This window comes from Pipistrellus hanaki, assembly GCF_964339955.1.
Source record: "Pipistrellus hanaki genome assembly, chromosome: 10".
NCBI lineage: Eukaryota > Metazoa > Chordata > Mammalia > Chiroptera > Vespertilionidae > Pipistrellus > Pipistrellus hanaki.
Window position 1 is genome coordinate 49,865,616 of NC_140512.1, and position 17,071 is coordinate 49,882,686.

A 17,071-nucleotide genomic window follows, 5' to 3' on the forward strand; every position below is an offset into this window, starting at 1 on the left:
TACCAACCTAATTTCTCTCACGAAGGCTAGTGCACTTCAAAGTTAAAGAAGCTCACCCATATTTAAATAATGAAATATGAGATAAAACTATTCCTTAATGAATAATCTCAATATTGAAAGGTCACATCTTTCTATGATTTTTATGAGGCTTGCTGAGGTGGCCTAAAGGCATAGATCAGTGAGATACTCAGCATGCTTCAGAATCCAAATCTATTCTCAATATCATTCTTAATGTTAGGAATAAAATAATAGCATATCTTAAGAAAAACATCCATTGAGAGGTATATTAATCATAATTCTCCAGAGAAACAGAACCAACAGGAGATATCTATCTATCTATCTATCTATCTATCTATCTATCTATCTATCATCTATTGGGAGAAATTGGTTCATTATGAGAAATTGATTCACATGAGTATAGAGGCTGAGAAGTATCTCCATCTGCTGTCTGTAAGTTTGGAAGCAGAAGTCCCAGGAAAGCCAGTGGTATAATTCAGTCTACATCTGAAGCTCTGAGAACCAGGGAGCTGATGGTAGAAATTCCAGTCTGAGGGCAGGAAAAAACAAGTTGAGATGTCTCAGCTCCATCAGTGACACAGAAAAAAGAGGCAAATTTCTCCTTCCTCTGCCTTTTGTTCCATGAGGGCCATCAATAAACTGGATGATGCCCACCCACACTGGGGAGGGCCATCTACTTTACTGAGCCCACCAATCCAAATGCTAACCTCATCCAGAAACACCTTCACAGACACATCAAGAAATAATGGGGCACTTCTGGTCCCATCAAATTTACACATAACATTAGCCATCACAGAGGGTAAATAGCTAGATTGCTAAAAATGTTACTTTTCCCCTATCCCTTTATTACTTTCTTTACTTACTAAAGAATGAAATTGGTGAGAAATTTTTAGGTGTATTTAAAATCACATCCTAGTGATACTTTAGAAGGTGAGAAATCCTGTTGAGTGCTGAATCCTTCTAAAGAGTGGATTGTGAACTCATTTGCCATTATCCTTGGAGTTGACTAACCTAGCAGTTTTTGTGAAACGTACACAGTACCAACATTGGCATCCAGGGATGAGTGCTAAAAGGAACTGCTGATTCCATTTGAATCAGCCAGCCAGAACTATCTGGCGGAAGCACCACATTCTGGCTGCCTTTCCCAATGATCTACAATTTTAAGTCCAGACTTTTTTATGTAAAGGAAGTAAGAATAAGAAATGCAAGTAGAATCTGATTCACTGCTCAGATTCTCCATCACCAAAACAGAAGACACATCCATTAATCTGTTCACTCTCTGAAAACAGTTATAACTATTAAAAATACACACTTGTATTTTCATTCTAAATTTAATAATATTGTACTATAACCATTTTTAAGTATACCTAAAATTGATGGTCAGTGTATATACAGAACATACCACAATGGTCTGATGGGACCAAGTGTTTGAGGGCGTGAACTCTCTGCCTCCTCTTTTCTTCTCTTGCCCTTGAGAGCACAGACTGTAGGACAGAATCCCTATAGCTGATCATGCATTTGCTTTGTCATTTTATATTGACCAATTCAGAAGAGAGACTATTGACGCTTCAGAGCCTTAACCTATAAATGAGCAATTCCTTCCTAAAAAGGACTTTAGAAGGCTATGTCAAAAGTGAAAAAATTATGCAAAGCATATTATAAAAAAGAAGTAATATAAATGACAAAACAAAGTCAGAATATTTTCACTGGAAGTGTCCTCATACACCATCTATTGATTATTTATTTACTTTTGATAGAGGGCCAAAGGGTTTAATCTCTTACTCTGGAATACAGTGAGATAAAGTCAAATCATAGAATATAATTTAGTATTTCCATCTGCCTCAAAATTCAATGCTTTCTTTATCTTACTCTATAATTTTGGAGTGTGTTTGTTTTCATCTAAATTGCTCTTCAAAGGTACAAAGGTATTTTCCTGAAGATGCTGTGCAAATTGACTTAATGTAGTACTAATCACATTGTAAATACATGGGACTAATTCTCCATCAAAAATCCTATTGAATGTTTGTACTGCAAAGAAGTCTTAGATAATGGGAATAATCATGAAACCTATTTGAATTATGACTTTGATCTTCAGGTATTAGTACATATTGAATATAAAATAGTCTATAATCAAAGCATCTGCTGAGATTTTTTTACTTTCTTTTTTATTTTGTTATAGTTTATTGTGTTGTTCTTTAGTCAAATGATTTTTTTTAGTCAAAATTTTTTTAGTCAAATTATATTTCTTAACCACAAAATTATAACCAAGTTAATAGTGATAGCACTAGGTTAGGAGTCAGGAGACAGGTTCTTGCTGAGCTCTGCCACCCACTAGCTGCCTAACCACTGACAAGCCCATTAGATTCTTCTCTTAATTTTTATTGAACTTATTAGGGTGACATTACTCTCTTTTTGTAGGACAGCAGCTCCCTGCAAAGTTTCTGGAGTCCCAAGGAAGCGTTTTCCATTTTCCATAGACACATCGCTGCTGCTGTGTCTGCCCTCCAGACACCATGGCTGCCACTACCATCCATGGCCCTGAACCCAAATGTACTGGACATTCAAACCACCTGAGAGGTTTTAAAAATCTGGATGTACAGGTTGCACCTATTATCAATCAAATAATGATGTCAATGGGGAGAAACCAGGCTGGGCACTTCTGTAAAGATCCCAGGTGATTCAAAGCGCAGCAAACTTTGGGACCCACTGCCCTGCTCCCAGGAGCTTCAGGCTGTCCTAGCTGCTGGTACATGTGAGGAAATGGAGTAGAGTTGTTTCCCTGACTTTTTCTATCATATTCTGGGTCCATCAGTTAGTTCCCCCTTGGCCCTCAGCCCCACATATGTCTTTTATATTCTTCTCTATTCTGCCAAAGACTGGAAGCTTCCAAACTATTTTCCTGGACTCCTTTGCTAACTGGGTTTTGATTAAATCCTGCCAATGGGAGGCATTGGGAGCCAATTGGAAGTCAGTAGAAAAAGAAAACTAATTTTTTTTGCCCCTGATTCTGGCTCAGGCAGCTGCAGTGATATCAGCAGGGAGTCTGCCAGCAGCTTAGGGGAAGCTGCAGCTCCTGGCTCCTCACTCCCTGTTGCAGTAGCTATGAGGCTTCCCTATGGGTCCTGGGCGAAGCCACTCTGCTCCCCAGCCTAAGCAGTTGAAGCACCTTCTTGCATTGACTTGCCTGGCCATCTCCCTTTGGGTCCTCCTCTTTCCCAACAACTTATATCCTTCTGAAACACCTAGAGTCCTAGAGTGGTTTCTTCTCCCCTACCCCACATACACATTTTTGGTATGGAGACCTAATTAACAAATAATATTTTAAGATATTTAAAGTATAGATCATGATGATTTTTTAACTTAATTTTTTTTTCAATAACAAGTTACTTTCAGCATTATTTTGTACTAGAATCCAGGTGCACAAAATTTTGCAAGGGTAAAGTCCTTAAGGGCTGCTGGCTGCTAGCCAGGGTCTTCCTTCATTCCGCACCACCCCCTGGTGATCAGCACACATCATAGCAAGAGATTGAACTCCCAATAGGTTGAACTCCTGAGGGAACACTTTGCATATTTGGCTTTTATATATATAGGTTGGCTTCAGGTGCATAGCAGAGTGGCCAGAGAACCACACACCCCATAAAGTGATCACCCCAATACCTCCAGCACCACCTGGTACCACACATAGTTATCACAACAGTACTAACTATATTCCCTATGCTGTATTAGACAACCCTTGACTATTCAGTAACTATCAATTATATCAATTAGTATTTCTTAATCTCTCCCCACTGGCAACCAGCAGTCAACTCTGTCTATGAACCTGTGTCCATTTTGTTTATTTTGTTCTTTAGATTCCACATTTAAGGGAAATCATATGGTACTTGTCTTTCTCCAACTGACTAATTTCACTGAGCATCATACCCTCTAGATCCATCCATACTATGGCATATGCCAAGATTTCATTCTTTTTTTTTCCCCTGTGATATTTCATTGCATATATGTACCAAAGTTTTGTTTATCCACTCGTCTGTTGATGGGTTGCTTCCAGATCTTGGCTGTTGATATACATTGTGAAGGATTCCTCCCATTTAGTTAATTAACACATCCACCACCTCACACATTTATCTATGGTGTGTGTGTGTGTGTGTGTGTGTGTGTGTGTGTGAGAAAGAGAGAGAGAGAGAGAGAGAGAGAGAGAGAGAGAGAGAGAGAGAGAGAGAACATTAAGTTCTACTCTTATTGAAGGTATTTTGGTAAATTAGAAAAATGTACTTATTTTGGGCAGATTCATTAAAAAAGAAGAAGAAAACTATACTGTCCAGGTAGATACAACCATAGGCACAAGCCTTGAGACATATCCTCTCCCTGGGAAGGAAGCGGCAACCTTCCCCCAGTAGGACACAGTGCACACGGAGGCAAATGGAACAGTTCCTGTCCCCTATCCCCCCTCCTCCAGGCACCTTTATATTTCACATGTTATCTGGGCACTGAGCAAAGACTATAAAATCCTGAATCAGGCTGGGTGAATTTAAAGCAGAGGAATGTATATAGGTGACAGAAACCTGTTAATGGATAAAAAGAGAGGGTGTGCCCACTGAAAAATGATGGAAGGAACAATGAATGTGGTCTGGAGAAAAACAATGCCATGACAGGCTGCGTAAACCATGTGGGAATTCAGGGAGAAGATCCCACAGCAGTGCTTCTGCTATTATGATGGATAGATTCGAACTGTAAATGATCTCTCAGATGGTTTAATCGTTTCCATTTCTCTCTGGCTCAGGTTATGACATCTACAGAAACCTGACTATTAAAAACCTAGTAGAAGCATATTTTAATTATAAACAGAGCATCTAAAAGGATACCACCTTCTAACCCAAAGCTGCAGACTAAACTCAGTTTCTGTGACTATCATGGGCTCAAATCTCTGATACTGCAAAGTAAATTTTATCACCTTTTTCACAATCTTAAGAAAAAATGTATCATTGACCTAGCATACACTCACTTCAATATAGTCTATGTATTTCCAGTTAACCTTGTTCATATTCCCTTTTTCTATGTGCTCATAAATTAAATATGCATATGGTCTTCAAAAAGGACACTTACAATAATTTTCCTATAAAATTATATTGTATGCCATGTCATGCTTCTTTCATCCTTGCTACCTTCTTAACCATTAAAAAGATATTAAGGGCCATATTTGGCTAGCATTAATTTGGAGCACTTTACAAAAGGAAACAAATGGAAATAGTCTGTATAAGCTAATACATACTAACCTTTCATTTTGAAATAGAAATTATTTCTATTTCCTGATTACAAAAGTAATACATGCTCATGGTAAAAATTCGGGTAACTTAAGAATTTCTTATATCATAAAGAAACTTGACTGGGACATAGAAACAAGGGAATAAAAATATTCTCAAATGCAAAATTAATTAATTATATATACACTAGAGGCCTGGTGTATGAAAATTCATGCACTAGAGCGGGGAATGGGGACCCCTCATCCTGACCTCCCCCCTCTCACAGTCCAGGAGCCCTCAGGGGAAGGAGGTGACCCAGTGATCAGGGGAAGGTGATGCCCCCTCACACCTCTACTGCTGCTATTGCTGACAGTGTAAGCCTCAGCCAGCCCTAGTTACCTGAGCCTCGGGTGGCCTTGGGTGGCTGGTCAGCTACCATCCAGGGCTTGCCTGTGCCTCAGGCCAGCCATAGGTGACTGGACAGCCAACATCCCAGGCTTACCTGTGCCACAAACTGGCCCTGGGAAGCTGGGGGGCTGAGGGGACTGGGCTCTGCCATATTGTGGAAGTGGGTGCTGCCATCTTTGAGGGCGTGACAGTCAATTAGCATATTTCCTCCTTATTGGCTGTGGACACCACCATCTTTGTGAGGGTGTGATGCTCAATTAACATATTCCCACTTTATTAGGATAGCCAGTTAAGCCCTGGCTGGTCTGGCTCAGTAGATAGGGTGTCAGCCTGTGGACTGAAAGGTCCCTGGTTCAAATCTAGGTCAAGGGTACATACTGGGTTGTGGGCTCGATCCCCAGTAGGAAGCATGCAGGAGGCAGCCGATCAATGATTCTCTCTCATCATTGATGTTTCTCTCTGTCTTTTCCCATTCCTCTCTGTAATCAATAAAAAATTTTTTTTTAAAAAAAAGCTAGTTAATTTTGTATAACAACAAGGAATGGAATCATACGAGCAATAGTACAAGTTTCTTTTTGTTTTTAGAGTATTTAACAGTTTATAAATACTTTTCTATACTTAAACATAGTTAGTTGTGTTACTGCTCCTGTTACTATATTCTGAGTGCTTATATCTGCTACTAAATTGTGATTTAATCTGCTTCTGGCCCTGAGATTTCTGGGACATAGTATTATGATCTGACAGAACAAGGTTATCTTATAACATATTTGATGGCAGCCTTTTCAAGAGAAAGTTACTATAATCCATGCTCATTCTTCTCTCTCCCTCCTCCCCCCCACCGGCTGAACTTACCATTTGTATTATTTCCTAGGGCTGCCATAACAAATGAGCACAGACTGTGCCTTAAAATAACAGAAATGTATTTTCTCACAGTTCTGCAAGCTAGAAATCTGGAAATCAGTGTGTCAGCAGGGCCACCTCCTCTGAAGGAGCTGAGGCAGAAAGCTGTTCCATGTCTCTCTCTTAGCTTCTTGTGGTTGCCAGCAATCCTTGGCATCTCTTGGTTTGTAGCTGCATCACTCCAATTTCTGCCTCCATCTTCCCCTGGGATTCTCTCTATATCTGAGAATCTCCATCTCCCTCTGCTTATAGGAAAACCAGTCATTGGATTGGGCCCTCCCTGAACCAGTATGGTCCATCTTAACTTGATTGCATTTGCAAAGATTTTCCAAATAAGGTAATATTCACAGGTATGATGGGGGTGAGGTGGGCAGAGTTAGGACTTCAACGTATTTCCTTGGGAGACACAATTCAACCCACATTTTACTGTGACATCTGCTATTATTTATGGCTTCCTTCTAGAATATTTCTTGACTAGTACCTCTCTATATTTTATTTTACTGCAGATTAAATTAGCAATAGACATGTGTCAGTTTTAGAAAGAGTCAAAGACTAAGAAGAATGTGTGAAGAACAGATACATCCTCATCTTAGCATAGTTCTTCTCTGTATCCCCTGGATAGTGGAACTCTGGGAACCTCTTTAACGGAATATCTCCTGAGTATTCCATGGCCAGGAAGCATGATCCCCTGCACCCAGAAGCCTGCCTCCCTTGTGTGCTAGCATCTCTGGTGAGGTAAGTGCCAGACATCTCAAATCAAGATGACTAAAAACCTAGCAAATATTAGGCACTTAATAAATACATCCTATATAATAAAAGCATAATTTGCAAATGGTCCAAACAGCAGAATGACTCTGGTGGAATTACTGGTTGCTATGATGGGCACTGACCACCAGGGGCAAATGCTCAATACAACAGCTGCCCCCAGCCTGCAGGCCCCAGGCTAGCCAAGGCAGGTGCCAGCAGGGCCCCCCAATTGCCCCATTAGTCATCTCCTACACAGGTGGGTGCCAGGCCAAGGTGGGTGTCAGTGGGGGCCCCCAAATGCCCTGCCATCCGCCCCACAGATTGGCCCTGATCGCTGGCCAGGCCTAGGGACACTACCCATGTGTAAATTTCATGCATTGGGCCTCTAGTATTAAATAAATGAATAAATAAAATGAATGCTCTAAAATATAATCAAAAAAAGTACCTGATCCTAGATGTATCCAGATAAAACTGGGCATCACTGGAACAAAGAATGTTCCAGTTTAGCAAAAGTGAGGCGTTTCCTTTAAATCAGTGGGAACATTCTAGAATAAAGAGTAATCCTAATAGTTGGAGGGCATTTTAATGAGGATGTTGATCAAGCATGATAACTAGAAAGCAATAAAATGAAAATGCATTTTAGTTTTCCACTATCTTTTTCCAGTGAATTAATTTACTCTAAGTCACAATGCTCAGTGTTTACTTGCTAATGAAAATATCTGGTCTTCTGCTTTGTCAGCACCTTGAACCTGACCAACTCAGACAGAACCGCTCACCCCATGGGCCCTTCCTTTCCCAGCTACAACTCCTTCTTGCAAATCAGGACTTGGGGTCCAATTTGTATTGCACCAAGAGAGGGCATACACCTTTCTTGATGAGGAGAATGATTAATGCTGAGCCCACCTGCTATTGTATTTAAATCTTCCTTCTTGGGATACTTCCCTCTGGTGACATCTCAAGCCAAGATTACTAAAAACCTGGCAAAGGTTGGGCATTCAATAAATGCATATTAAATGAATGAATAAATAAATGAATGCTCTAAAATATGACCAAAACATGCTCCCCTCTCCCTCCACTCCACCTCTCCAGTGGGCTGTGTTCACCTTCCTTATCAGGCACCAGCTCTCAACTTAGCCTCTTGTTTTCTCCTGGATTAATTCCACACAGAACTCCCTATTGAAACCCCCACCACTATCCCAGACATTGTAAGAGGCCAGGTTTAAAAGGACTCCAAGTCAGCTCATTTCTTTGACTCTGGATCTTGGGAAACTTCATGAGAAAGGGGTTAGGCATTCTTTAAGATGCTGATTGAGTATTTGGTGATAGTACTGTTTCGACTGATTCCAAATCATTATTAATCTCTCTCTCTCTTTGGGCCAGTAGCTACTGTCTCTCTCCTTAAGATAACTCACAACCTTGACTTGTGTCAGACATGTTATCCACTGAGCATCCTAATTACAGGGAATGGTTTCTTGAGGCTGCCTGTCACTCAGCTTGACAACAGAAGGGCGTACCCCCTCCTTGTTCTTAGGAGCTGGAACTTTGTGGGCAGCAACTGATCTTCAGTATCCATCATTTAGCCTCTCACTTCACAACCTGTTTCTAGCTTCCTTGTGAATTTGAGACTCCTTCACTAACTTCAGACACTTCCCGAGTCATGGCTGCCCAGCAGTCTGGCACATTACTTTGAAATTCCACATCTTTGGGGCCCAGTTGATTTAACCTATGCTTAGAAACAAAGAATCCAACTGTGTGAACATTACATCAGTCAGTAGCAATCTTATTTCAAAAGTGCGTAGTAATTTAGTAATTGGTAAATGGCTATAGGCAGTTTTCCCTCATTTTTTTTTTAATGTTTAGAGTAGTAAGTAAATAAAAAGGGGAGTTAACGCCTAACATGCTTATGCTAAGCTTTGGCGTGGCCATGACACCATGTCTTGATGACTCTGCAAATTAACTATGTAGTCTCTGGGGAAATAGCCTGTGGAGTGTTCATACCCCATCTAAATCTGTAAAATGAAACTAAAAATAATTGCCCAACATCCTAACTAATTTTTAGCTCTGAACTCAGCCAATCTACCAATTCAAATAAGTTAGTAAAATGAGGCATTGGCAGCATTACATATAGCACCACATGATGGTAAAATGTGATTCAGGTTAGAATTTGCTTTCCTCAGTCCTCCAATGTCTTCCACCTGCACCCACATTGGAATCCTAGGTCTTTACCTTAATCCACCAGGCTCTAGTGTGAGCAGGAGGTACCCAGATATTTTTCCTCCTCCTCTCACCTTAAATCACTACTTTCCAGAAGCCCTAGCTTTGTAGATGCCTCTTAGCTTGTTGCATTTTATAATGCCTCTATCCCAGTAGTTCTCACCTGGAAGTAATTTTGCAAGTCTGGAGACAATTTGGTTATAACAACTGGGGTGGTAGGTGCCATCAGCATCTACTGGGCAGAGGCTAGGGATGCTGCCTCATGGCTTAAAATCACAGACCAATTCTTGTAATAAATTATTAGTTGCCCTTAAATGTCAGTAGTGCCAATGTGGACATAGCCTGCTCTGGCTGCCTGTTTACCCACAGATATTCCCATGGCTCTCCTCATTCCAGCTCAAAGCCCCGGTGAAATGTTCTTCCAACATCTTAGCTAACCCAGCTCAGATTGCATCCCACCCCCTCTTAGGTCATCACTGTAAACTGCATATTATGAACTTTGTTTTATTGTATCATTCTTACATAATCTGTAGGTCTAGCAGGAGATTCCTTGTCCTTCACTTTCACTGCTGTATACTCACATCTGAGCAGCGCGGGGCACATAGTTCTATGCATTAGCACGTGTTGCATTCATGAGACAGAGAAAGGCACATGAGTTAGTAAGTAGCTTAAATATATTTTTTTTCTGAAACACTTTGCTGAGTCAAAAAAAAGGGGGGGGGAGGGTGTTGGTGGTGGTGGTGGTGAGAATTCAGGAATTGACTTGCAAAAAACAGCAGGAGTTTTCAGAAGCAATGGATTAACAGATGAAGATTTTCAATGGCATCACAGATATGTTAAAGGCCAGGTAAATCAGAAGAGCGCTGGAACATAGCACATACTAATTTCTCAGTAAACATATTATGGTCACACAATGGCGACTCACACATCCATTGAAGCAATACAGCCCTGCAGTGACAAGTTCTGCTGAATGAGTGGCAGAGAGGGGAAAGGCCACTAGGTCCCTCATGAGGACAGAGAGGGAACCACTGCAGGAGCGGAGAATATTACTTTCATTTTACCCTGGAACTTAGTCCATTTCCTGCCGTTTATGACAAGTCAGCTGTCTGTGGGTGCCAGCTTTCTCAAAGCACACCCAATGAATGCTGCCTTCTGCCTGGGGTGCCTGAGAAGTAGGGATGGCATCCTATTCCCTTTAACCTGTGTTGATCATCCAGCACAGGAGAGACAATGGCATTCCCTGTGCAACTGGAATGCTGCTGAAATTTGCTTATTATTCCCTATCCACTCAGGTCTGGCTTTGAAGGTAGCAATATTTTCCATTTCCATTGGGATGCAGGGGTGTGGGTTAGAGGTGAGGATAAGCCACCAGGAGTGGAGATATGAAATCTCTATCTTATGAAAGTACCCTGATCCACCCCAGTTTTACTTTGAGTCAAGAGACAGGTGCACTACAGATCTATGATGGGAATCGGTGATCCTCTCAGAATTAAACTTACAAGAATGCTTCGTTGCCTTTAAGTTTTATTCTGAGAATAGTCCCCACTGCTCTACTGGAAGTTCTAGCACCTCCTCTCTTTGGGCGTTATGCACTCTGGGAATATTCCCTATTTGGTGACATAAATAGCAGTCAATTATAAAATTAGTACAAACTGAGGCCCATTTCGATGAACTTGGTAGAATCTGCTAGCACATTATCCACATGTTTTCTCTTCAGAAAGTACAAAAATTTAGTGAAAGAGCCCATGACTCACCCACCATCACATGGAATCTATGGGTTGATGAGAAACTATTCCTGAACATCCTGTTCATGTGCTTAGAGAAAACATGAAATGAAGAAAAGAGAAGAAAGCAGGTGCTGTCTCTTTAGGGTAAGAGTCCCACCCAGCAAAATAAGCAGGGACAAAGGAGCTGACTCCTTCAGATGGACCCCAGCCCATTGTTGCTCCTTCCAAATACTTTGCTTTTCAAAATAAAGGAGCTTATTGTTGACGCCTTCTATGATTTTTTTCCACAGCAAGGTGTTAGGAGAAATATGGGAAAGAGGGCTGCTTGGAAGGGAATGGTGAAGCACAGCAAAGGGGAAGTTATGGATTTTTCACAAAGAAAAGATTCAGCAACCAAGTCTCAGGGTATGTGACAATAATAAGAAGTATGGTGAGTAATTCTTCATGGAAACTCTATAAGCTGTGCTAGGCACCTGTCAGAGGAAGGACAGATGAGGACATACATCAACCCTGTGAGAGTGAGCCTGTCTCCTTGATGAAGAGGAAGTGTCTCCCAGACTCATATTCATGCTGCTTGAGAGCACAGCAAATACATATGTTCAGTTGCTTTGAGGTTCACATTTGTAACTGTGCGATTGCACTTGGACCTTGGGACAGATGGTTGTGAGCTATCCTAGGCATTAATAGGGGTCCCTTTGAGAGCCTGCCAGAGCTTCCCAGAAAAATAGCTCTCTACATGCATAGATGTACAATGTGTAGTCTATATTCTGAGATTTGAGATATATTTAAAACCCTCGGTACATTTTTCCCATCATCATAATCCTGAGAATCTTTAATTAATTCCCTCTGTACAGGTTTTCTGAAGATTCTTAATAATACCATTAATTAAGCTAGAATAACATTGAGCCCAGCACCTTGTTAGCTAGCTAGTTAGTAGCAGGGTTTTACTATTTTATTATTTTATTTTACTTTATTTCATTTTATTTTTCTGACTAATTCCTTGTCATATAGCAAGAGATGATAAGCATACACTTTCCGATGCAGAGTTAAGAATGGAAGAAGGAGTAGAAAAATTCTGCTCATCAGGTTGTGATTGCAATGGTAGAAATCCAAAGCATTTAAACATAAAGGTCTTGATTAGGAATTGACAAAAGAAATTAGGATGGAAATTCAAAATATTTTGTTTTTTCTGGGTGTGCTTTCAAGTGAGTTTTATGGTTCTGTATCTTCTCTGATTGTATTCCCACTTCAGTTGACATATCAAACTCATCTTTTCCTTGGAGATCGCAATCCTGCAGTAGTGGGGCCAATCTGGTCTGGTTTATCTCTAGGTCTACGACACAATTGTCTCTTCACCACATCATGGTTACAGCTCTTATTCCCCGAATTACACATCTCCCTTGCTCATGGTTTATGCCCATAGCTACCTCATAGGAAATGCACATTTTGAGACTTGTTAATCGACTAATAGCTTGACTGAGAATGGAATTTTAGTAGGATTAATTTGTCCTCTACATTTGCAAAAATGTTTCATTGTAGTCAAATGCCTAGTGGAAAAATTTTATTTTATTTTTATTCTCATTGCTTCCTACAAAATGACTTTTTATTTCCCCTCTTCACTGAAAACTTTGATAATTTCATCCTATTTAAAAAAAAATTTCAATAATGTGTGCTGGTATGAGTCTTTTCTACTGTCATGAGCTCGGACACTTGGTAGATATTTCTATTTTATTTACTTCTTTATTTTTAAGGTCATAATATGCATTTTAAATGAGCAAACTGTAATTTTCCATTTTTTGTACCTCTCTTGAATTATTATTGGTAATTTGCTGCCCTCTGTGTTCTCTGTTCTTGTCAATAGAAACTTCCTAAATTGGATATTTAGACTTCATTGCTGATTCTCTAACCCTATTGTCTTGCCTTTCCTGTTATCTATCTTTTTTATTTTTGTTTTATTGTTCTGGTTTATGATAAATTTCTGAAACTTCATTTTCCAAAATTTATATTAGCTTTTCATTTCTGATCTTATGTTTTTAATTTCCAAGATTTGGGGAAGAGAAGAGGGCTGTTTCCTATTATTTGCTAAATATTCTGGTTTGTAATTAGTTCTCTTTATGGAATAATTAACATCAATATTAGTTATGGAAGTAATTTATCTTTTCTCTCTCTCCCTCTATGTGTATGTGTGTGTGTGAATTTTTGCCTACTCCATTATTTTTTCCTCTTATTTCCTGCTTTTGTTTGTTTACTTTTTATTGTCATATTATCATTTTCTTTTGACTACATTATGATTCTTAGCTTTGCATTTTTATTTAAGAATAAAATATCTGCCGAAGCCAGTTTGGCTCAGTGGTAGAGCGTCAGTCTGCGGACTGAAAGGTCCCAGGTTCGATTCCGGTCAAGGGCATGTACATTGATTGCGGGCACATCCCCAGTGAGGGGTGTGCAAGAGGCAGCTGGTCGATGTTTCTCTCTCATCGACGTTTCTAGCTCTCTATCTCTCTCCCTTCCTCCTCTCTGTGAAATATCAATAAAATATATTTTAAAAAAAGAATAAAATATCAGAAAGCTATTTGGAAGCAGGTTTTTCCAATGTTTGGTTTTATTGCAGGATGATCTGGATGGGTTATTTAATTGGGTAATTTCCAATTATCAAATTTATTATTACTGTTATCTTAACCTGATAATTTCCCCATAAAGAAAACAACTACGCTTTAGTCCATTTGACTCACTGAATAGAGCATTAGCATGTGGAATAAAGGGTCCTGGGTTCGATTCCAGACAAGGGTATGTACCTCAGTTGTAGGCTCCTCCTGGAATGGGCCCTGGGCAGGGTGCATGTGGGGGCAACCAATGGATGTATTTCTCTGTCTTTCCCTCTCTTTTAAAAAAAAAAAAATTCAATGGAAAAATATCCTCAGGTGAGGATTAAAAACAAACAAACAAACACCCAATCTCTTACTTGGAAGGAAAGCTCAACTACTAGAATTTTCTTGAACCCAAGAAGGAGATGGGAATGGGGTGTTCACTAAGAAGGAAATTTTCATTATATCTCTCTTTTTTCAGTATGTTATTTTTGTGTCACATGTGTTTGGTAACCACAAATCCAGTTCTCTCTCATTAATTTTTTATCTTCTAGTGGTTTGAGAATTGAGTCATTGCCAAGGTGAAATTTTTATGCAAATATTCAACCTATTCTATTGTCTCATTTCCCATCCTGCACTCTTACTCTTAGATTGAAACAAGGTTTAGGGTTCTGTAATTTTTTTTGGATTCTATGGTACAAATCAGTATGACTCTTGTTCTGATTTTTCCTCTTATAAAAAAATGTATTTCTCTTTTCCCCTCTCCTTTTCCTCCATCTGTCTGTCTGCTCATCCATCCATCCATCCAACACCCCATTCCCATCATGACAGTAGTTTGTTATTAGGTTATTTGGTAGGGAGCAAATAACTTGCTCTCCTTTTTCTTGCCTGAGTATTAACCACTTCAAGAATAAGACAAAAGCTGAAACCGGTTTGCCTCAGTGGATAGAGCGTCAGCCTGCAGACTGAAAGGTCCTGGGTTTGATTCCCATCAAGGACATGTGCCTTGGTTGCGGGCACATCCTCAGTAGTGGGTGTGCAGGAGGCAGCTTTTTGATGTTTCTAACTCTCTATTCCTCTCTCTTCCTCTCTGTAAAAAATCAATAAAATACATTTTTAAATAAAAGAATAAGACAAAGGAAGGAGGAATGACATTTTGAAATGTTAGTGATAATATTAAACAGTGTTTCTTTTGTCTACAAGAAAGGAGGCTTTCTGTTACTAAATCTTAGAATGTAAAGAGTTAACTTTCAGCAGTGCAGGAGAGGAGCAGGCCTCCATCTCTGACAGAGAGCCACTCCTAGATGTCCACGACCTAATGCATATTACCTGCAGTCTGCTGGTTCCTTAGAGAAAAAGAAATCTGCTGACCACTCGTGCCCACTTTCTCCTTCCAATCTTACCAATGAGACAGAGCAGTCCACCTTCTTTTGGGCGAGGTATATTCCCCGGCTTTTGTTCTCTTAACTCACTGGCCTAACCATTAAAGTTATAGTCAGTTAGGAAGTATGTGCCACCTCCAGCTTGGGAAGAGATTAGTTGTCCATCAGAATAATTCTTCACGATGCCACTCTGCATTTAACAACTGCTTGTTTGGCTTTCTTCTTGGATATGGGTCAGAAGAGTGCATTAATTAAATCGTCTCCAAGGCCACTCTGTACTCAAGGCTGAAAAGTCACTCTTTATTCTATTTCCCTTCTCCAATTATATCCAGCCACTTTTTCAAAGGTCCTCAAAGAGACCAAATGACATCATAAATATATTTAATAATAAACTACATAAAGACATTGTAATATTGAAATGACAGCAACACAGAGATGCTTCAGATATGAAAATAAAATCCGCCACCATCAAATGCCCTGGCAGAAAAGAGATCCAACTATTTTATCCGCTTGTAAGTCAAAGCCCAAAGATCAAACTTATTGATCCAAAATGCATCATGTTGTCCTTAAGTGTTAATAGTCCAAAGAAATTTAAGACGATACCAATTTCGATGTCTTCTCAATTTCAAAGCTTTTCTCAATGCTAGTGAATAAAAGCAGAGTCTGAGTCAGATTGGGTTCAAATACTGTGGGCATTACTTGATAGTTGAGCTATCATGGACAATTTATTAAATATTCAATCTCTCAAATATTCAATCTATAGAATAAAAATTATAATAATACCATTTCATGAAGTTAATGAGTTTTATACAAAGTAATATATGTAATGTCCTCAAAAGAATGCCTGGCATACAATCAGTCTTCCATATGGTTTTTCTATACTTTCTTCAGTGGCTTTAGCCTGTACTGTCTTCTACAGGAATGAGTAGGACTCTTTTGAGTCCTTGGAAGTTAAATTAATCAGTTTCAAGCCTCTGATGTTGCTCATTTTTAGAATCCATATCATTAACAGGACATTTAAAAGTATGATGACAACAACTCCATAACCACCAAATAATATAAAATCTTCAGGGCATAGAAGAGTTATCACAGGCAAAATTACATTCCCAGAGTCCATATTTGGAGCTGGCCAAAGGTCATAGTCCTAACTCAATGCTAACTGATTGAGAAAACATAAATAGAGAAAGTCTTTCTTTAGCCTTGCCATCATTCAACTAATTCAGAATCCATGACCTATGAATTTAAAATGTCCATCAAGATGTTAATTTGGGTATTTTCATTTTCAGTAAATGATGGGGAATGGGAGACTTAGCATTTGTGCAACAACAGCTCTGCTTATCTGATATGTTAAACTTGGTATTTTTTTTTTTTTAAATTTTCCATTATCTTCACAACTTAAATTCCTTTTCCATTTTGAATCCCTTATGTTCATGTATATAGAACAAAAGTGAATGTGAGAGCAAGAGAGACAGAAACAGAGACACTTAACTATTGCCAACTACTACTTTCAAATGCACTAGATAATTCCAGCTTTCCAAGGGCTGTTATGAGAGGAAAGAGAGATTATGCTAATGTAACACTCTGCACCTGGAAGGGCATCGTAAGAATGGGAATAATTCCACTAACATTTTAAAAAATCTTTTCACAGAACCTAACATTTGGTTTTTTGGATTATGTTTTGTTTTAGTTTGTTTTCTCTTTCTCTAATTTATGTTCTTACATTTATTACTTATTCTTCCTATTTACATTGTTTTATCTTTATCTAACTTGGTAAATTGAACATTTAACTCATTAATTTTGTGGTTTCCTTTATTCTAGAATCCCTTTTAAACATTGCTGTAGCTGTGTCC